This window comes from Pleurodeles waltl, chromosome 3_1 (genome assembly GCF_031143425.1).
Source record: "Pleurodeles waltl isolate 20211129_DDA chromosome 3_1, aPleWal1.hap1.20221129, whole genome shotgun sequence".
In the NCBI taxonomy this organism is placed as follows: Eukaryota; Metazoa; Chordata; class Amphibia; order Caudata; family Salamandridae; genus Pleurodeles; species Pleurodeles waltl.
The window spans coordinates 700,254,663-700,278,596 of NC_090440.1; positions in this window are offsets into that span (position 1 = coordinate 700,254,663).

A 23,934-nucleotide genomic window follows, 5' to 3' on the forward strand; every position below is an offset into this window, starting at 1 on the left:
TTCTTGAATTAACTGTTCCGTCAGATCTTAAAGTAGCATGACAGCACTGATAAATGCCTCTTTTGTATGGTTGACTTGAAAATACGACTGACAGTCATTAATATAAATTTGAGCAGGTAATATCTCGAGTTGTTAAGCATGGCACCTTCCCGTCAGCGGCACTAATCTGTTTCTATGTTTCTTTTTTGTTTGTTCTAGATTCCAGTAGAAATGTGACAGAAATTGAGACTAGCGATACAAGACAATGGTGGTCATTACAACCCTGGCGGATGGTGTTAAAGCGGCGGTAAGACCGCCAACAGGCCGGCGGTAAAACAATTGCAATTACGACCGTGGCGGAAACCGCCAACAAAGACAGCCACTTTAACACTCCGACCGCCACGGCGGTACAGACAAACAGCTTGGCGGTCACCACCAACAGACAGGCAGGAGACAATGTACCGCCCACACTATTATGACCACCTTTTCCGGGGCGGATTCACCGCGGATAAAAACACGGCGGAAACAGGAATTTTGAAGGGAAAACGCTCACCTCATCACACTCCACGAGGAACGAGGACACCATGGAACCGGAACTCCAAATCCTACTTGCGATAGTCTTCCTGCTCCTCTACCAGGAGCACGAACGCCGGCAGCGAAGACCACAGTGAGTACTGCACCTAGGACACAGGGGAGGCAAAAAACAGGGACACACGCGTGCAGCACGCAACACCCCCACCCTCACCCACTACAACACACACACTAATGCATATCAATACATCACAGTTACACCCCCCCAACCCACCCGGAAGAATGCAAAGACCAAAGAAAATGAGTGTAACCATCAGAATATATTACAAACAAGTAGGCAGAAATATATATATACACCATGTACAAAATATATACCAAGCATAGTAGTCCAGGTAGTTTTCTAAGAAAGTCCGTGGAACACTGGGACCACACGGTATGGGCGAGGCCCACACAAGATTCCCAACCATGATGGAGAGAACACTGCAGGGGCATCAGACAGCAAGAAAACAGGCACCTCAGGGGGAGGGAAAGGGGGGGGCACCTCAGCTGCTTGAGTGCACAACGCCAAATCCACGAGGGGGCCACATGCCCACTGTTACATCCTGGGTAGTGCAAAGCCACAGTCTCTCAAGTCTCTACAGTGGGTGGCTTGCCCACTGTTCAATCCTGGGGAGTGCAAAGCCACAGTCTCTCAAGTCTCTACAGTGGGTGGTTTGCCCACTGTTCAATCCTGGGGAATGCAAAGCCACAGTCTCTCAAGTCTCTACAGTGGGTGGTTTGCCCACTGTTCACTCCTGGGAGTGCAAAGCCACAGTCTCTCAAGTGGATAACAGTCTCCACTGGTTCTGGAGGGGGCATGGTGCCCAGAGTGCTTCATCCTGTGAAGGACAGAGGTAGTGGATGGATGTCTCCACTGGTTCTGGAAGTGGACTGGTGCCCAGAGTGCTTCATCCTGTTAAGGACAGAGGCAGTGGATGGATGTCTCCACTGGTTCTGGAGGGGGACTGGTGCCCAGAGTGCTTCATCCTGTGAAGGACAGAGGTAGGGGACTGGTGCCCAGAGTGCTTCATCCTGTGAAGGACAGAGGTAGTGGATGGATGTCTCCGCTGGTTCTGGAGGGGGACTGGTGCCCAGAGTGCTTCAACCTGTGAAGGACAGAGGTAGTGTATGGATGTCTCCACTGGTTCTGGAGGGGGACTGGTGCCCAGAGTGCATCACTCACCCTGTGACGGACCCAGTTGCGTCAGTGCTCCTGCCGCTCATGGGCTAGCTGTGCTTGAGTCGGCGGTGCCCTGTTCAGCGGTGCTTGAGTTGGCGGTGCCCTGTTCAGCGGTGCTTGAGTTGGCGGTCCTTCATGACCCAGCGGGGCTTTTGGTGGCGGTCCTTCATGGCCCAGCGGGGCTTTTGGTGGCGGTCCTTCATTGCCCAGCGGGGCTTTTGGTGGCGGTCCTTCATGGCCCAGCGGGGCTTTTGCTGGGGGTCCTTCATGGCCCAGCGGGGCTTTTGCTGGTGGTCCTTCATGGCCCAGCGGGGCTGGTGCTGACGGTGGCCTCCTGGGCAGCTGTTCTGGGGCTGGCGGTGGCCTCCTGGGCAGCTGTGCTGGGGCTGGCCTCCTGTGCAGCTGGGCTGGGGCTGGCGGTGGCCTCCTGGGCAGCTATGCTAGGGCTGGCGGTGGCCTCCTGTGCAGCTGGGCTGGGGCTGGCGCTGCCCTCCTGGGCAGCTGGGCTGGGGCTGGCGGTGGACTCCTGGGCAGCGGGGATGATGTCGGTCTTCTCCGCCGTGCAGCTCTTCCCAGACTTGCCGGGTTTCTTGTGGCCCTTCTCCACCTTGGAAGGTGTCACAGCTGACTCCACACTCCCAACGGGACCCCTGGGAGCGGCTTTGGTGGCTGGAGTCTTCCCCCTCTCCTGCCGGACACTGGCCAACTTCTGATGCTTCACAGGTGGGGGACTGTCTGTGCTGTGGCTCCGTGCCACACTGTCTGTCCTGGTGGCCGGTGCACTCCACATACCGGTGACTACAGGCACCACTGGTCCCGGAGATGTTGTGGCTGAGGTGCTACTTCGGGACCAATGAGATGGACGGGGTGGTGGAGGTGTGGGAAAAAGGTCAAGGGTGGACAGGAAAAGTTTTTGGGACACACTGGGACGGGTAGCTGGAGGGGGTTTGGGAGTGGAGGAAGAGGTGGTAGTAGTAGGAGGTGTACATTTGGTGACTTTGGGTGAAGGTGCATGAGCTGGAGGATGTCGTGAGGTGGATGGCTGTTGGGTGGGTGTGTGCCTGCGTTTGTGTATCTTGGGAGGGGGCGTCACAGACACACTGGGAGAGGACACAGGGGACGTGTGAATGGTAGTCGGGGTGGTGACTGCACGTGAGCGGGGTGTGCTGGTGGGTGTGCTGGTGAGGGACGTAGTGGCTGTAGAGGTAGTGCATGTAGGTGTGAGTGTAGACGAGACTGGGAGGGAGGAGGGAGACGATGAGGAGGGGGACACAGAGGAGGCTGTGGATGTTGGTGTGCCTGCATGTGTGTGTTGCTTGCATGAGTGCCTGTGGGATGTGTGGTGCTTATGTTTGCCAGAGCTTCCCTTGTGTGTTGAGGTGTGTGCAGGCTGGTCTGATGGTGTGCTTGGGATAGGCAGAGGTACAGGGGATTGGGTCTGGGTGGAGGAAGTTGGAGTGGGGAAGCTAGAGACGGGGACAATGGCTGCCATCAGTGCTGAGTTTGAAAAGCTCGGTGAAGGGCCGCCTGACCAGAATGAATGCCCTCCAGGAATGCATTAGTTTGTTGCAACTGCCTTTCTACACCCTGGATGGCATTCAAAATGGTAGACTGCCCAACAGTGAGGGACTTGAGGAGGTCAATGGCCTACAGAGGTGGGGTGGGGTGCCAAATGGCCTGCCTTACGGAGGGGCCTTGCCTACGGAACTCGCCCTGGCCTAGGGAAATCCACTGCCCTCCTCCCCACCCAGACAACTCCACTGCGTGCAAAGTCAGCAGAATGAGAGTGTACTCACCCCCTTGTGTCTGCTGTGATGCCCTCAAGTGCCCATCCAACTCCGGGTAGGCCACCGCCAGGATCCGGAACATCAGGGGGTCATGGTGCGACGGGCACCCCTCCCACATTGGGAGCCCATCCCCAGCTGAGCCTCGCCGTCTTCTTGCTCCAGCGGCGAATGTCCTCCCATCTTTTACAGCAGTGGATGCTCCGTCTGTGGTAGACCCCCAGGGTCCGGACGTCCTTGGCGATGGCACGCCAAATATCTTTCTTCTGGTGGGCGCTTACCTACATGAAATGTACAGGGGAAGAAGAGAAGTCATTACCAACTGCACTGTCAAAGTGATTGGCCCCCATCCCTACCCTTGCCATGTGGCACATGCATTCACCGTCTTTCATGCACGCAGTACTCTGCCCCCTTCCTTCCTACATCCAGCCCTCTCCACATAGGCATAGCCCATACATCATGCTCCCTGTGTACTTACCTGTTTGTCTGGAGGACCGTAGAGTAGCGTGTACTGGGGGAGGACCCCATCCACGAGCTTCTCCAACTCCTCCGTGGTGAAGGCAGGGGCCCTTTCCCCAGACGCACGAGCCATTGTCTCTTCCAGACCGAGGTCACAGCAGCACTTGCAGTGTAGGTCCTCTCCTGTCGAAGATCAGGTATCGAGTGATTGAACAGATAGAAAATGACGGTCACGTCCGCGGCGGTGCGTACCGTCACCGTGGGCGTACATCGTCATTGGCTCCTGGGACCCATAGGGTCCAATGTTAACCAATGCAGCATTGCGCCGCGGTCTTCGACCGCCTACCGCGATGGTGTACAATGCCAGCGCAGTTACCTCACACCCCATTGTCCCACTTTAGAGGTCAGGCAGGCGCCATTTCAGGGGCCCACATGGCTTCATTTTCAACTGCGTCACACATACCTAGGCCTAGACTCAACACACATACAGGCCACCTTTTGTGTATGATTGGTGTTCTGGGTAAACTGTGGGTACATACCTCTGAGTTGTTTGACTCTGTGCTCGCTGTTGTCCTTCATAGGCACCGTCCGCTGGGACATGTGAGGAGATGGCGGCATCCTCCGGTGTACCGACCGTTGGTGGACCTGTCGACAATGGAGGAGCAACATTTGATAATCACCTACAGGCTTGACCGGGCCACAATCCAGGAACTGTGTACCCAGTTGGAGCCAGACCTGATGTCAGCAATCCGCTATCCCACAGGAATCCCCCCTCAAGTGCAGGTGCTGTCAGTGCTCCATTTCCTTGCAAGTGGCTCATTTCAAACAACTATGGCCATGGCATTAGGGATGTCCCAGCCTATGTTTTCCAACGTGTTGTCCAGAGTGTTGTCTGCCCTTCTGAAACACATGCGGAGCTACATCGTTTTCCCTCAGGTGGAGGATTTGCCTACAGTGAAAGGTGATTTCTATGCCCAGGGACGTATCCCCAACATCATAGGTGCCATTGATGGGACCAATGTGGCTTTGGTCCCCCCCCACAGTAGTGAACAGGTGTACAGAAACCGGAAGAGTTATAATTCTATGAATGTACAGATGGTATGTTTGGCAGACCAGTACATCTCCCATGTGAATGCCATGTTCCCTGGCTCAGTGCATGACGCCTACATCCTGCGGAATAGCAGCATCCCTTATGTGATGGGGCAACTCCAGAGGCACCGGGTGTGGCTATTAGGTGAGCACCTGGAAGCAAGTCAGTGGGAATGGTTGTCTGGGTCTGGGATTATCCCTCCAGGCTAGTGTGTGTCTAACAGTTGCCCCTCGCCATTTGCAGGTGACTCTGGTTACCCCAAACTGTCATGGCTACTGACCCCAGTGAGGAAAGGGCTGTAGGACAAGTACCGCTACAACATTACGGCAAGGGGTGTACTCCGTATACCTTCTAATCCCAAAAAGGATGGTTCCTATAGACCCACCCTTGACCTCAGGCCCTGAACAAGAACATTCTGTCCGAGCACTTTCACATGGCTAAACTCCTACTGCAACAAGGTGACGTCATGACCACCCTGTATCTGAAGAATGCCTACTTTCACATACCCCTCCAGCTGGCACATCGAAGAAACCTGCAATTTGTGGTGAGTGGCCAACATTATCATTTCAAGGTGCTGCCTTTCGGGGTAACCGCAGCCCACAGGGTGTTTATCAAGTGCCTAGCCATGATAGCTGCTCAGCTCAGATGGTGCAGCATCCACGCGTTCCTTACCTCAAAGACTGGCAGATCAAGAGCGCCTCACAACATCAATACCTAGCGCACACACAGGCCAAAATACAACTCCACAGTCCGGGCTTCACTATAAATGTGACCAAATCTCACCTCTAGCCCCTCTAATTGCAACCTTCCTCTGGGTCACTCTCAACTCCTATGTAGGGAAAGCATACCCTCAGCCCTGCAAGGGTGCAAGAATTCAAAATGTGGCTTTCTCTTTTTCAGCCAGATCACCAAGTAACGGTCAGGACAGTAATGCACTTACTAGGAATGATGGAATCCTGTATTGCCATAGTTCCTCACACCAGGTTGTACATGCGTCTGTTACAACAGTGCCTAGCAGGGTAATGGTCTCAGGAGGAGGGTCATTGGGAGGATCTAGTATTGAATGGGGGCATACTCTTAGTTTTCTGCAGTGGTGGAATGCAAACAATCTGTTGCAGTGATAGCCTTTTACTGACCCAGTTCCACAAGAGACCCTCACCAAGGTTGCCTCACTAACTGGTTCGGGGGGGCGCACCTACAGAACCTCACTTTCAAAGGGATGTGTACTCCTGCACTACGGGAGTTGCACACCAATCCGTTTGAACTGTTAGCTATCCAACCCTCAGGACATTCCTTCATCTCATATAGAAAAAAGTAGTTCTGATCTGGAGAGACACTACAACATCCTGTTATACCTCCAAAAGCAGGGGAAACGCTCTCACATCAGGTGTTTGCATTAGCTCAGGGCATTTGGCGTTGGGTAATACATCACTGGGTGCATCTGTTGATTCAGTACATTCCCATAATGGACAATAGCTTGGCAGACCTGCTCAGCAAGACGCATCAATAGGTCCACAAATAGGAACTTCAACCCCAAATCCACTCACCTATTTCCATCATTGAGGGTTCTCGCAGATAGACCTGTTTGCCCCTGCTGAAAATGCATAATGCCCAATCTTAGCCTCCGGACTCCCACACCCAAAGCCTGTGGGCAACGCACTATGGTTGAATTGGTCAGACATGTTTGCTTACACTTTTCCACCTCTCCCATTCCTCCCATTAGTTGTTCGGAAGCTGAGGCAAACATCCCTCACTCTCATCCTAGTATCTCCAACCTTGGCACGCCAGCCCTGGTTCACCACTCCGCTTGAACTCTCTCTAGTCCCTCACGATGATCTCCCCAACTGGCCAGACCTTCTTTTTCAAAATCAAGGGACTCTCAGGCATCCCAACCCACAGCAGCTCAATCTTGCAATTTGGCCCCTGAAGTCTTAGAACCCACTACCTTAATCTCCCTGCAGAGTGTATGACCATTCTAAATGCAGCACACCAGCCCACAACCAGGGCCTGCTATGCCACTAAATGGAAATGGTTAATTCAATACTATCTCATTGGGCACATTGACCCTCTCACAGTCTCTCCTCAGGACACTGTTTATTACCTCCTTCATTTACAAAAGTCGGGCCTTGCTACATGTCCATCAGACTTAATTTAACCACTGTAGCAGGCTACATTCCAAATAGCACACTCCACTTTTCAGAATCTCAGTTATGAAGGCCTTCATCAAAGGCTCAAAAGGGTTACCCCACCATGGACAGCCCCCGTTCTAGTGCGGAACCTTAACATAGTACTCACTAGACTAATGGGTTCTCCTTTTGAGCCACTTCACTTTTGCCCACTGCAATTTCTTTCTTAGAAGGTGGCCTTCCTTGTAGCCATTACTTGCAGCAGGCATGTCAGTGAAATACGTGTTCTTACCTTGGAAGCACCTTTCTTCCAGGTGCATCAAGATAGAGTGGTTCTCAGAACCAACCTTAAATTCCTACCCAAGGTAGTTTCCAGTTTTCATCTCAACCAAACTGTAGAACTCCTGGTGTTCTTCCTACATCCAGAGTCTGTAGTGGAATGTGCTCTTAATACTGTGGATGTACTACATTGATAGGACAAAACCCTTTTGTAAGTCACAACAGCTCTTTGTGTCTGTTTTCAAACTACACAAGGGGCATGTTATTTCTAAAGCAGGGTTTGCACGCTGGCTTATTAAGTACTTACAGGCATGTTACACCAAAGCAAAAAGAAGCCTATCTTCACTCCCAGGCCACACACCACTCGCAAGAAAGGAGCCTGCACGGCTTTCTTGGGTAACATACCTCTAGCTGACATTGGCAAAGCAGCTACATGGTACACCCCTCATGTAAGAATGAAACATTATTCTGTGGGTGTCTTCGTCCGCCAGCAAGCTTGTGTTGGCCAGGCTGTGTTACTTTCACTTTTGCAATCTTCTGCAACATCATCAGGTTTAGCCAACACTTTTGGGAGGACTGCTTTGCAGTTTAAGCACAGCATGTGTTTCTACAGCTACATATACCACGAACAAAAAATCTTACTTACCCTGTAAGCATCTGTTTTTGGCATGTTACTTAGCCTGTAAGCATCTGTTTGTGGCATATAGTGCTGTAGACTCACATGAGCCCATCCTCCCTCTGGTCACCTGTGGTTGTTACAGATGGCATTCACGTCGTTCACCTTTACTTTGAATGGTCATCTCTTTGTATCCTCTATGCTCCAGCTACATCTTCACCCTTCATGCAGAAAAAGCAGTCTAACAACAGAGCCCATGTGCATTACAACATATAGGTAAAGTCACTATGACTCGCGACTTGAAACAAGTTGTACACGTCAAAGCCCAACACTAGATGGCAGGAGTATGCACAGCATGTGAATCTACACCACTACATGACACGTACAGATGCTTGCAGGGTAAGTAACATTTTCCATTTTTATATATATATCATACGTTACATATATCATTTAACAATCAGAAAAATTGTGAATGACGATACATATTCATATTGTATTTTTTGTGATCATTTTCTTCTTCATTTGGTGTTATTACTGAGAGGCTTTCCAATGTGAAAATCATAGTATTTTTTCTATCTTTATTACAACGTTTGGATGCATCATAGAAACAAGATCTAATATGGCGCTTGTGATGTGAACCTGCTGGGTGATCGGGAGAAACGTGTTATGCGGTGGTGATGCAATAAATTTAAAAACTGCTTACAGAGACACTTGTTGTGTCGGAACCTCTTTTTGGAGTTTGGAAGTGGCATTGGAGTTTATGTAACAGAATCACTGGTGCTGTATGCCGACGCACCCCCTAGTTCAGGAGCACAATGCACGCCAGCAACAGCTTGTTTGTATAGATAGATAGATATGTATACACAGTTTGTTTTCTAAATATTTATTGGGGGAACCTCTTAAACGCTATCTCTGTATATTCCATATGCACCTTCAAAGTAACCTGGAAAGGAGGAAGGCGCTCAGTCTTGTTGCTGGTGCAAACAGTTTACCCACAATGACTTGAAGGATTTTTCAATGTATCTGTCATAAGATTCTATTAACAATATATTGTGATATATGAAATTGATTTTGGGCCATAATGAGATGTATTTCAGATAACAGGCAGTATCTCTACAACTTGCTCTGATTGCAGTATATATAGACACATAGGCGGTCATTCTGACCCTGGCAGTCAAAGACCGCCAGGGCGGAGGACCGCGGGAGCACCGCCGACAGGCCGGCGGTGCTCCAATGGGGATTCCGACCGCGGCGGTAAAGCCGCGGTCGGACCGGCACCACTGGCGGGCTCCCGCCAGTGTACCGCCGCCCCATAGAATCCTCCAAGGCGGCGCAGCTTGCTGCGCCGCCGAGGGGATTCCGACCCCCCCTACCGCCATCCAGATCCCGGCGGTCCGACCGCCGGGATCCGGATGGCGGTAGGGGGGGTCGCGGGGCCCCTGGGGGCCCCTGCAGTGCCCATGCCACTGGCATGGGCATTGCAGGGGCCCCCGTAAGAGGGCCCCTAAATGTATTTCACTGTCTGCTGCGCAGACAGTGAAATACGCGACGGGTGCAACTGCACCCGTCGCACAGCTTCCACTCCGCCGGCTCGATTCCGAGCCGGCTTCATCGTGGAAGCCTCTTTCCCGCTGGGCTGGCGGGCGGCCTGAAGGCGACCGCCCGCCAGCCCAGCGGGAAAGTCAGAATTACCGCCGCGGTCTTTCGACCGCGGAACGGTAACCTGACGGCAGGACTTTGGCGGGCGGCCTCCGCCGCCCGCCAAGGTCAGAATGAGGGCCATATTCTACAAAATGGTGAACGCTTTGCAGCAAGTGAACTGTAGTCCATTGTTCATGTTGATTGCACTAAATGCACATTGTACTGTAAATGGTGGCGAGGCAGATCACAAGGGACAACCTGACGAAGCTGAAAGCTGAAATGCATTGTTGTTTGTGGATAAACTAAACAACAAACCTTTTGAACCAGCAACAAGAGCAACTGCTCTCCCCATCCACAAACCCCCTTTTTACCCCTTAACCTTACCCATCTCTAATATCAATCCCTTACTATCTCTTACATCTACCTATCCCTTACACCTAAAAGCCTATTGCTACCCCTTACCCCTACCTATCCCTGAACCTTAAATATCACTCCCCACCTTTTACACTCTTACCCATCCCATAAAGCTAAACACTTCTATTGACTCTATACTCCTACCCTTCTCTTAGATCTAAAGACCCCTCACTACCCCTTACCTTACCCATCCCTTAGGGCTAAAACCCCTTACTATTCCCTTCACACCATCTGTAGGAAAGTGCCACTGTTGGCATGGTTGCCCACCCACTTTTTGTCTGATATTGATGTAAACTTTGATTGAAAGTGTGCTGGGATCCTGCTAACCAGGCTCCAGCACCAGTGTTCTTTCCCAAAACCTGTATCTTTGTTTCCACAATTGGCACACCCATGGCACACAGTTAAGTCCCTTGTAAAAGTAACCCATGGTACCAAAGGGTCTGTGGCCAGGGAAGGTCCCCAAGGGCTGTAGCATGTATTATGCCACCCTGTGGGACCCCTCACCAAGTACATGCCTTTGCAGCTTGAAAAAGAAAAAGGGAAAGTCAACATGGCACCCCTCTCAGGGTGCCATCCCCACAAACCACTGCCTACGGCATAGCTAATTCACCCCTCTAGAAGGCTTTACAGCCCCAAGGCAGGGTGCACTATGCCAAAAGTGAGGGCATAGCTGCATGAGAAATATGCTGCTACAGTGTCTAAGTCCATTCTTAGACATTGCAAGTGCAGTATAGCCATATTGAGTATATGGTCATGGGAGTTTGTCATTATGAACTCCACAGCTCCATAATGGCTTCACTGAATACTGGGAAGTTTGGTATCAAACTTCTCACCACAATAAACCCACATTGATGCCAGTGTGGGATTTATTGAAAAATGCACCCAGAGGGCATTTTAGAGATGCCCCCTCTATGTTAGCTAAACTGCTAGTGCAGGACTGACCAGTCTGTGCCAGCCAGCCACTTTCAGGCAAGTTTCTGAATACATGGGGTGAGAGCCTTTGTGCTCTCTGTGGCCAGAAACAAAGCCTGTTCTGGGTGGAGGTGCTTCACACCTCTCCCCTGCAGGAATTGTAACACCTGGCGGTGAGCCACGAAGGCTCAAGCCTCGGGTTACAGTGCCCCAAGGCACTCCAACTAGTGGAGTTACCCGCCCCCAGACAAAGCCCCACTTTTGGCAGCAAGTCCGGCTGGAAAATTAGGGAAAACAGGAAAGAGTGACCACCCCAGCTTGGACCGCCCCTAAGGTGTCCAGAGCTAAGGTGACCCCCCCCCCTCCCTGCAGAATCCTCCATGTTGGTTTGGAGGACAGGGACCAATAGGGTTAGGTTTTTGTCCCCCTACTTAAAGGGAGTGGACACAAGGAGGGTGTTGCCACCCTCAGGGACAGTAGCCGTTGGCTACTTCCCTCTGACACCTGTAACGCCGATTTAAGGTCTCCCCGGAGCCTAAGTTGTCAGATTCCTGGCAACCTTATAAGAAAGAAAAGGGCTGCTAAGCTGCACCCCCAGCAGAGAAGAAGGAAGATACAAACTGACTTGGCCCCAGCCCTACAGGCCTGCCTCCTGCTTCAAGGAACCTGCAACAAGAAAGCGATGCATCTTGCGGGACCAGCAACCTCAGGCAAGCTCCAGAGGACTGCCATGCATCACAAAAGACCAAGAACTCCCGAGAAAAGCGTCCCTGTCCAAAAAGAAACTACACCAAAGGACTCCAGAACCTCCCCGGATCCGCAAGTCCTGACCACTCTGCACCCAATGCCCACGGTCCGTGTCCAGGTGGCCCAACGAGCTAGAGAGGATCCCGAGGTGATTCCGAGTAAGTGCCCACCCTGGATTGACCTCTGTTGCCTCTCATGATGATGCCTGCCGTCTGAATGTGGAGGACCTTCCTGACCGAGAAAGATCCAGACGAAGATATCCAACGCCTAAAGGTACACTTCTCCCGCAGCCCCCAGGGCTTGGAGAACCCAACCACTGGTGCAGCAATGTTCAGCAGAGGAGGCCCTCCTACTTGTCCAGCCTGTGGTTTTCCCGAACCGACCCGCTGGACCCAGCCTGCAGCATCTAAGTGAACCCCAGAGTCCCCTCTTAGGAAAGCATTGGGAGCCCGACGCTCTGTTTGCACTCTGCACCTGACCGCCCATGTTCCACTGAGGGTGTGTGTTTGGTGCCTACTTGTGTCGTCCCCCACTTCCCCAAGTGCTCCTCAAAAAAAACAAGGTCCGCCTTCCAAAGACGCTGGTACATACCTGCAAGCAGATCAGAAACCGAGTTCCCCCCAGGCGCCATAGGAGCCCATGTTAAATTTGCCTCAACTTTGACCTCTGCACCTGGCCGGCCTGTGTTGCTGGTGGTGGGTGTTTGGGGTTAACTTGAACCCCAACCTGTGGACTTCCTAACCCCCAGGGACTGGAACTGTAAGTCAAGTACTTACCTGTAAATTATACTAACTTTTCTTCCCCCAGGAACTGTTTCTGAAAATTGCAGTGTCAACTTTTAAAACAGATTATTGACAATATTTCAAAAACTGTATATCTTATCGATTTCAAAGTATTATTGATATATGTGTAAAAATACTAATCTATTGAAGTTCTTACCTGCAACTTGAATCTTGTGGTGCTAGAAATAAACTAAGAAAACATATTTTTGGCTATATAAAAACCATTGTTCTGGAGCTAAGTCATTGAGTATGTGTTTCTCCTATTGTCTGTGTGTACAACAAATGGTTTGCGCTACTCTCTGGTAAGCCTAACTGCTCGACCACGCTACCACAAACAAATAGCATTAGTATTATCTACTTTAGCCTCTGTTAAGCCTCTGGGGAACACCTGGACTCTGTGTACAGTATATCTCATTTTGATATAGTATATACAGAGCCAGCTTTCTACACCATCCAACACTGAACCCTGAAAAACAGTTACCACTCTCTACTCCTACCCATCCTTTCTAATGCCTCCTTATTACCTCTAACCCCCATCCACCCTGAACCTTAAAACAAAAAGCTCACACACACTGCTAATATTTTTGCTGCAGTTTGACAAATCTTCACAAAACTTTCCAAAAGAGGTTCATCTATCTCAGATCCTTCCTCAAACGTTTTGGGGGGAAGCCTCAAGCATAGGGCAAAAAACACAAGGAAGGGCCCCAAAACATGTTTTCCCCATGCATTGTTCAGAGGAAAATTATACAACAATACAGCCAAACGGTAGCACAAAATTGCATCAATTTATTTTCATGAAAGGACTAGAGGTGAAGATTAATCTTGTTTAAAGCATATATACCACCTGTAATGTCACTGAATAAATGGGCTTGAAATAAAACATCTTGAATATCAAATCCCTACACACCTGACAAAGCTGATTTTGCAGTCATGGGTCCCCTGACTGAATGAGCTGAGAACCTGTCCACATCAATGCCATCTTGGGCCATCACCCATTTCACCTAGCCAGAATAGCCAATAAAACTAGAGAAAAATGTTTCACATATGGAATCAATAGATGCCTTGCACAATTGCGTCTGAACTTTAACATTTTGCCTCATATTTACTCTGACACTGAACAACACATTACTTAAGGTTGTCAGGCAATGCAGGACAAGAAATACACATGGTCGCCATGTTAATTTTCTGGGATAATATAAATGTAACAACCTCTGGTTTCTAGAGCCTGCCCTCCAAATCTAATGCTTTCACATCTGAAGCTCTCTTACAAGATAGAAAGAAGAGGGGCAGAGCCAATTTCACAGATTTGCTTGTGAGCCAAATCTGAGTTGGCTGGACAGCTTTGTAAAAACCTAAGTAGCACATTAACATCCCATTACAACAAATACTTTGGGTTTGGAGGAACAGACCATTAGATTCCTTTCATACACTTCTAAATTAGTTTGTATTCCCTCATCTGATGTGCCTTTACAGGAAAGTGGCTTGCTGAAATAGCTGTGTGGTAAGAATTAACAATTTGATATGCCAAGCCAGAGCTCACTAATTCAGCTAGAAAATTCACCACCTGAAATACATTGTCTGCCAAGGTATCAAAACCTTGCTCATGGCAGCAACTCCACCACCTGACCTAGGCTGACTCACGTTTTTGGTGCCCGAAGCTCAAGCTTGTACGGTGAACCTGAAAGATTCTCTTGAAAACCAGACACTTCCCACTGACACCATATATATTCTACAGGCCATTAAACTCAGTAGCTAGCTTGGACATTGTTAAATGCTGTACACAACCAGAGGGTCCATCAACAATTGAGGACTCTGGGGAAGAAGACCCAAAGAAGTGCCTGCCAACTCTAGAAGAATCGGGAACCACACCTGAGAGAAATAACAAGGCATTACCAGAACTAGCTCAGGTTGTTGATCCCTGGCTTGTGTCAAAACTCTCAAGAGCATTATGAAAGGAGGAAACGCTTTATTGTGTGCCTTAGACCAATCCTGTAGTAAGGTGACTGTGGTTGATGGTTCTGAATCTGTAAGCCAACTGAAAATCTGGGGAAGCTGACAAAGCAGGCTTGATGCAGACAGATGTGTGTGGCAAGGCCGGCACAAACTCATCCGTTTCTGAAACATCCTTGGGTTCAGTTTACACTTTCTGGTGTCTCTGAGTCCCCTATCAGATTGTCTCTGCTGGCAGATACTTCACTGTGACTGAGATATCGTGTTCTAGGCAGTAGTGCCAAAATCTGTTGCAAGGTTTGCAAACGTCTGGAGGTGCCCCTCAACTTGCTGATAAAGTGAATCACTGAAATATTTTGAGAAAGACACAGCAGCTTTTCTTGTCTTTGCCCTTGGCTTTGATCACAAAGGAACCTGCCAGCAGTTACAGGCATTTTATGTGAAAGAAAAATTCCTGATATCTCCATTTTCCTCATCGTAAGAGACCTACATCTGGCTTCCCAAGCTGCTGGCATCTGACTCTACCATTATATCTGAAGACGAGCTAAAACTCGATCAATTGTTCTATGCTTCCATATGTCTAAGCAACCAGTTTAGCTCCTGCCTGGCATCCTCTAAAAGAGGGATCTGAACTTAGAATTCCAACCCTTTCGTGGGATGCCATATGTTCAGACCTTGGAATGCCCTACCATGTAATGTGCTGGGGAAAATTGCTTCAACAGACAACACAAGGATGCCCACTATCCTTGGCAGACACCTTAAAGACAGGAATTCCCTGCCCAATGCTGTCTGAAGATCTTTCTTTATAAGATTTAGCTTTGTTCAGAAAGAATAGAGTAACCAAATGAGAATCTATCTGTAACAGTAGAAACTTCTTTTGTTGGTTATGTGTTTAGGCTCACTTTGGCTCATTGATAATACACCCCAAACTCTGTAAGAGTTGTACTGTGTACGACAGCTGGTGTTTGAAAATCCTCAGGTTTTCCTGGCAAGTAAAATAATATCATCCATGTAAATGATTATACAAAACCTCTGGGCTTTGAGAGTCTAGATGACTGGCACCAACATTTTTGTAGAGCATCAGGGTGCTGAAGAAAGACTGAATGAGAACTGAAAATTCACACAGTTGTCCTTTCTATTGGAATTGTAGGAAACGGTGTTGAAGCAGAAAAATAGGTATGGTCAGAGGAGCATCCTTGAGATTCAGACGGACCATCCAGTTGCCGGGTATCAACATCCTGCAGGAGGTGTAGGCCTTCAACCTTGAAATATCAGTGCAGCATGAACATGTTGAGTTCTTTTGAGCTTATGACCAGATGAAAGGTCTTAATTTTTTTTCTGGCAAAGAAAATATTGCTTATGGGTCCATTTGAACACAAGGAGCTGGGCGAAATTGTCTATTTCCTCCACAAGGTAAGAACCTCAGCACCTATCAACTTGGCCATCTCAGAGGAAAACTTTGCATGAGGAGGAACACAGCTCTGGAGGGGGAATCTGATAAAACTCCAAGTGTATCATTCAGATGACCCAGGGGCCTGCTGTCAAGGTTAACCAGGCAAGCAGAACCTGTGCTGTTCTGTCCCTTAGGCTGACTTCCTCACATGGATAGGACTCACCTGTAAAACCTGATTGATAGATGGTGGCTTATCTGCATATGCCTATGGCATGCTTCTACCTCCTTATAGTGTGGAGAGAATTAAAGTTGCAAAGTGACTCTGGTCCCAGCCATTTTCTTTTTTTTATATTTATGTCAAAGCTCTAACTGCTGCTGAATGCGTTTGGGTGAGCACCCTCTGCCACAGCCAGCCTTGGTGAAAAGGTCCTAGGTGGAGATTTTCCTCAAGGAACTTTGTACCTTGTCAAAAGCAGAAAATGATTAACTTTGTGAGCTTCTTAACAAAAGAATTTCCAAAACCTGTGTACAATTGGATCTGCTTCCAAAGCTTGGTCCAGTCTGATAAACATAATTTGATGCCTCCCAGACTGAGATGGCATACCGTGCAGAGATGCTGGGGTCAACCAAAGAGTTGTTCTATTTGGCTAGCAGGACCAAGTCTACGATCTAAGTTGGTGACTCTGAAATGTCTAATAATTTATCTGGACAGCCACACCATGTCCGGGCCAACCCTTTTTTAGGGTCCTTGGATAATCTAGTAAGGAAGGTGGCCATATTAGTGTCAAATTCTGGGATCAAGGCCTCTTTCTCCTTAAGGGAGGGCTGAGGGCACCCTGCCCTAAGCTGACTATGAATCTCCTTATAAAAGAGTTGCATTAGCATACATTGGGCATATGCCACAGTTTTCGGAGGAACAATATAATTAGGGAAAAACATACCCTGTAGAGTAGTCTCAAACCACCTAAGTCTCAATATATATGGGCCCCACAGTCCTCTGAGCTAGCCTCATGCTTCATTTGTCTGCTGGGGGTGCCAAAGGCTCTGCTTTCATGTGAGTCAGAAAATGCATTAGACAGGCCATATGCATAATCATCACCTTGGGACTTACCATTCTCCTCGTCTGAGAGTAGCATCACCTCCAAATGTGAACCATCATTAAGGAAATACAGTAACTCATAAGCTTTTTCCTTTATCTCCTTGGTTCTAGACAGAAGAACATCTTCAAAGTTAGAGAATGCCTAGCGAACCTGATAGTTCATCTTCCTTCTTAGCCTCCTTATTGGGTGACCTTGCCTTGATAATCGTGGACTACTGTAGGAAGTTGGCTCTGTATATACTATTTCAAAGTAAGAAATAGTGTGCACAGAGTCCAAGGGTTCCCCTTAGAGGTAAGATAGTGGCAAAAAGAGATAATTCTAATGCTCTATTTTGTGGTAGTGTGGTCGAGCAGCAGGCTTATCAGAGGGCAGTGTTAAGCATTTGTTGTACACACACAGGAAATAAATGAGGAACACACACTCAAAAACGTACTCCAGGCCAATAGGTTTTTATATAGAAAAACATATTTTCTTAGTTTATTTTAAGAACCACAGGTTCAAGATTTTACAAGTAATACTTCAAATGAAAGGTATTTCACTCAGGTATTCTAGGAACTTTGAATAATCACAATAGCATGCACAGTTTTGGCAAAAATGGCAATAAGCTATTTTAAAAATGGACACTGCAAAAAATCAACAGTTCCTGGGGGAGGTAAGTATTTGTTAAGTTCACAGGTAAGTAAAACACTTACAGGGTTCAAAGTTGGGTCCAGTGTAGCCCACCGTTGGGGGTTCAAGGTAACCCCAAAGTTATCACACCAGCAGCTCAGGGCCGGTCAGGTGCAGAGGTCAAAGTGGTGCCCAAAACACATAGGCTTCAATGGAAACAGGGGTGCCCCGGTTCCAGTCTGCCAGCAGATAAATACCCGCGTCTTCGGAGGGCAGACCAGGGGGGTTTTGTAGGGCACCAGGGGGGACACAAGCAGGCACAGAAAGTACACCCTCAGCGGCACAGGGGCGGCCGGGTGCAGAGTGTAAACAGGCATCGGGTTTCAGATAGGAATCAATGGGGAGACCCGGGGGTCTCTTCAACGATGCAGGCGGCACAAGGGGGGCTCCTCTGGGTAGCCACCACCTGGGCTAGGCAGAGGGTCACCTGGGGGTCGCTCCTGCACTGGAGTTCGGTTCCTTCACGTCCTGGAGGCTGCGGGTGCAGTGCTGGTTCCAGGCATCGGGTTCCTTGTTACAGGCAGTCGCGGTCAGGGGGGGCCTCTGGATTCCCTCTGCAGGCGTCGCTGTGGGGAATCAGGGGGGTCAACTCTGGCTACTCACGGGCTCGCAGTCGCTGGAGAGTCCTCCCTGTAGTGTTTGTTTTCCGCAGGTCGAGCCGGGGGCGTCTGGTGCAGAGTGGAAAGTCTCACGCTTCCGGCGGGAAACGTGGGGTCTTTAAAGTTGCTTCTTTGTTGCAGAAAGTTGCAGTTTGTTGAACAGGGCCGCTGTTCTTGGGAGTTTCTTGGTCCTTTAGACGCAGGGCAGTCCTCTGAGGCTTCAGAGGTCGCTGGTCCCTGTTGGATGCGTCGCTGTTGCAGGTTTCGTCAAAGTAGGGAGACAGGCCAGTGGGGCTGGGGCCAAATCAGTTGTCGTCTCCGTCTTCACTGCAGGGCTTCAGGTCAACAGTCCTTCTTCTTCTTTAGGTTGCAGGAATCTATCTTCCTCGGTTCTGGGAGCCCATAAATACAGAATTTAGGGGTGTGTTTAGGTCTGGGAGGGCAGTAGCCAATGGCTACTGTCCTTGAGGGTGGCTAAACCCTCTTTGTGCCTCCTCCCTGTGGGGAGGGGGGCACATCCCTAATCCTATTGGGGTAATCCTCCTTCTACCAGATGGAGGATTTCTAAAAGTAAGAGTCACCTCAGCTCAGGACACCTTAGGGGCTGTCCTGACTGGGGGGTGACTCCTCCTTGTTTTCCTCATTATCTCCTCCAGCCTCGCTGCCAAAAGTGGGGGCAGTGGCCGGAGGGGCGGGCATCTCCACTAGCTGGGATGCCCTGTGGCGCTGTAACAAAGGGAGTGAGCCTCTGAGGCTCACCGCCAGGTGTTACAGTTCCTGCAGGGGGAGGTGAGAAGCACCTCCACCCAGTAGGCTTTGTTCCTGGCCACAGAATGACAAAGGCACTCTCCCCATGTGGCCAGCAACATGTCTGGTGTGTGGCAGGCTGGCAAAAACTAGTCAGCCCACACTGGAAGTCGGGTATGTTTTCAGGGGGCATCTCTAAGATGCCCTCTGGGTGTATTTTACAATAAAGTGCACACTGGCATCAGTGTGCATTTATTGTGCTGTGAAGTTTGATACCAAACTTCCCAGTATTCAGTGTAGCCATTATGGTGCTGTGGAGTTCGTGTTTGACAGACTCCCAGACCATATACTCTTATGGATACCCTGCACTTACAATGTCTACGGTTTTGCTTAGACACTGTAGGGGCATAGTGCTCATGCACATTTGCCCTCACCTGTGGTATAGTGCACCCTGCCTTAGGGCTGTAGGGCCTGCTAGAGGGGTGACTTACCTATGCCACAGGCAGTGTGAGGTTGGCATGGCACTCTGAGGGGAGTGCCATGTCGACTTAGTCATTTTCTCCCCACCAGCACACACAAGCTGGCAAGCAGTGTGTATTGGCTGAGTGAGGGGTCCCTAGGGTGGCATAAGACATGCTGCAGCCCTTAGAGACCTTTCCTGTCATCAGGGCCCTTGGTACCAGGGGTACCATTTACAAGGGACTTACCTGAGTGCCAGGGTTGTGCCAATTGTGGAGACAAACGTACAGTTTAGGGAAAGAACACTGGTGCTGGGGCCTGGTTAGCAGGGTCCCAGCACACTTTCAAATCATAACTTGGCATCAGCAAAGGCAAAAAGTTAGGGGCTTAATAGCTTTATTTAATGCCAACTCCGCTACCTCATGAACCGCAGACTCAATAGGATGGGACAAGATGTAGTCTTGTGGAGGGGCTACCCACTGGCAGCAGCCATATTCTATATGAAGGGCCAGAAAACTTACTGGATCATGCCCAGCAATTTTTTATGTTAGAAATACACCCCCAGTTGTTAGATGCCAGCCAAGTTGATAGATGCTGAGGCTCTCACTTTGTTAAGGAAATAGACATTTTTGCCCAGCTTCTGTTAGGATTGAATAGCACAGCCCCACTCTCAACAGAAGAGAGATGTTGGGTGGGAAGGCCTACAGTCAGGGGCGTAGCTAGGTCAATAAGATTACGGGGGTATGAGTTTCAGATTTTCCAACAATCAGGCTACGCTAGCATATAAAGTTAAAATACATTATACAACAAGCATGGTTCATGAAGAGAGTTTAAGTGATAGTGGAAACTAAGAGAAATCCAGATTGGTAGGTGTAATAGGTGAGAGAAAACACAATATTTTGTAAAATAACCAACATTTGTGAAGACTTTGAAAACAGAGAGAGGAAGAGTGTGTATGCTTTTTTGTCTGTGTGTATCTAAAAAATCCTGATGAAAACCAACAGATGCATAATCATACCTGACTGAAAGCATGTGGTTATTAACCAGAAAATACATTTATTAGGGGAGTGTTTAACACTCCAAACTCCAACCACAACCTCCACCCAACCCCCAGCTACACCCCTGCCTGGAGTGCTTCATCTGCCAAATGGTGCTAGACTGGGTCTCCTAGGGGCTGTGTTGCACTCAATACATTTTATGTCAAGAACGGAGGCTCCTATTATGCTTCTCTAATCTTGCTTTTATTCTAAAGCAGCAGTCAAGAAACTACAAATCCCAAGAGACATTGCAACAGACTAACCAATGGGATACCAAAATGTAATCACAGTAACAACCAATAAGGTATCCATAAATAGTATATCGTTCATACTTGACTGCGACCAGCCCTCTTTTCTTGCTGCTCAGTCAATATAAGTACTGTGTTTATACATGTCATACAGTTTATTTTATGGTTATAGTAATTTTCTTAGGAATTATTGCGTTATATTGACATTGTTCTCTGTTAGCAGTGCTGTTTCCTTTCACTTGCAGAGCACCGCTCACACTCTCTGAACGTTCTACCCAGCGCGCGCTCTGCTGCGGTCTTACTTCAGGCAGTTTAACCGTCCACCATTTCAGATGCCTTCCATTCCTGTAACGGTCATGTCTTCTTTTCACCCTTCGGCGGACCGTCTGCTTGTTTCTGTCTATGCGTCTCTTGCAAGAATGGCCACAACTCCCTCTTCGTCATAAGCACAGCGTGAAGTGTTTGAGCCTCTGCTGCGTCATCAAAGGGCCTGCATCTCCTCCATTTCTTTCCTTCAAATGGGGGGAGGTAAGCTTGTCCATGCCCCCAGGAAGTGTTTTTTGGCCTAGTCTCCGCCTGCTTTGTTTTTTCCTTATTCTTTAACCCTTTGTCTGCCTGTTTTTTCTCACACTGAGATTTATAATGGAACTAGACAGTTCACCTTTGATGGTGGAGGATAATAATGATGGAGAAGTCTTCAAAAAAGACTTGCATGATTTTATCCATAATTCAGTTGAACAGGCCATTGCGGCCTCAATGGTCAAACTGTCAAAAAATATTGAAAGTTCTGTTATGAGCATGATGTCTGGTGGCCACTTCTGCTGGGAAAAGCAGAAAAAGGAAGTTAGTTTCACTACCCTCAAAAAAGAAACAAATGTCTGCCAACCCTGAAAGCACACCTTTGACCAGTGAGGTTTCCTCGCGCAAGGCTGAAGACGTTGTTCCTCCTAGTAGGCCTCCTACTAAGGAGAGGAATACCATTCTATATTCTAAGTGTAAAAGTAAGACTAACGTATTCAGAATGCACAAAAACAAGTAGTTATTTCAAAACTTTTAGACACTGATTATGACATGGGTGACGTAGATAATAATTCTAATAATCTGGTTGATAATGACCCATCTTCTCCTCCAACCAAGAAGTCCAAACTTACTCCTTCTGTGTCTGATTCCTTCCTCTCCAAAACCATTCTAGACACAGAGGGGACTTCCATGTTTGATCCTTGCCTCGTACGTCACTCCAACTCTACTGAATGGTTTCCTGCCACCCACGTAGAAGACTATGGGCCATATTTAAATTTTTTCATTGATCAATCACTCCTTACTTTCTTTTCCAAATTAGGCAAGGATCCCGGTAAAGGGGTTGAGAAAAGCTGGTCAACTTGCCAGGGCAAGTTGCTGGACCTTGTGGGTCCCCTTAGCTTGCATTTTTGACCTGGCTGAGTCAGCCAGGTTGGACAACATTGACATTGATCCTTTAGATCTTTCGCTGTGGACTGTCTAATGATAATGTTTTTAAACATTTTATTGTAAACCAGTTCATACTGCATCTTCTGTGGTAATTAATTTGCTTCTAACAAGCATAATAGGAGCTTCCAGTCTTGACATAAAATGTAGATTTTCTTAGTAATTTCTAAAAGGAACTTCTTGATTTTATTAAAGGCACAGAGGCGGGCATTATCCCACCACAACTCTGGCTTTGCTATTAACATCATCTTAAAAACATCTCTGTATCTTCAAGTTCATCAACATGTTCGAAACTGAGGGAGCGTCATGGACTATTGCCTTTGGATCCTTCGGACTCACCCAGGATCTTCCTGTTTATAAACATTTGCCAGGAACTTTTCACTTTCACGTTAGCAGTTATTACTATTATGTTTTCTATTCTTCCTTTGTTTTCTAATCATATCTAACTTCTCACACAAGAAAAGAGGGCTGGTTACAGTTAAGTATAGATGTTATACTGTTCATGGGTCCCTTATTGGTTGTTACTGTGATTACGTTTTAGTATCCCATATGCTGAGCCTCTTGGGATCTGTGGTTTCTTGACTGCTGTTATAGAATAAAAGTAAGATGAGAGAAGCATAATACTCGCCCCTGTGTCTTTAATGAAATTAAGACTTTCCTTCATAAATTACTAGGAAAATCTTAATTTTACAGCCATCTCAGGACAAGGCACTCAGAACGTGATACAGGAAGGTTTGGGGGTTGTGCAGTTTGACATTAGGTTTGCCACCTTTCCAAAAGAAAAATACAGGCCATTTGTTGTTTAAAAAGTCTGCAAAGGTCTAGATATGGTATTAAATAGAACTTTAAAGAAAATCGTATGTTTTCATTTGAGGTATTAATTTTCTGCCTTTCTTTAATTATTAGCTAGGGATCATTAACGCAGCTATTGAACACATTTAAAAGTGAATTCTATTTGAATTCTATTGATATGATCTGGTTGAAGTATGTACAAATGAGGGCTAAAAATATTGGCTTCAGGTGATTTTTTTCCCAGCCAGGACATTAAAATACCAGAGGTACAGGAAGAAAACTGGGCAGTATGAAAGGAGGGGAGGGTGTGTGGGGGGGGGGGGGGGGGGGAGTGTTACCTTCAGATTTCCCGACAATAATGCTGGCACATGATGTTAAAATACATTATACAATAAGCAGGGTACAGAAGAGGTGCTCTGGGCAGTGGAAAGGGAAAGGAATAAAGGAATGTGTATTGGTAGGTGTAATAAGTGAGAGAAAGTGGATTATTTGGTGAAATAACCAAAAATGTTTAAGTCTTTCCAAAGAGAGAGAGGCAGAGAATGTGTGTGCGTTTTTGTCTGTGTGTATAAACATTCCTGGTAAAATCCAACAGACATCTCACCATACCCGACTGAAAGCATCTGTACCCAACTATTTATCACAAAATACATTAGGGGGTGTAACACCTCTCACACACACACACTCTGTAGCTACGCCCCTGATAATCATCACTGGTGCTCATTAAAACGGGAACGAATCATTAAATATCGTACAAGGTGCAAACCGAAGGGTAGAAATGTTGGTTTATTTTGTGTATGCAGGCACACAGGTAAAAGGTGGTATTAAAAGATGAATTTCGTTGAAAGGTATATCTTTGGGAGAGTTTCGGTTTCGTATATGTTTTCAGTCGCTCTT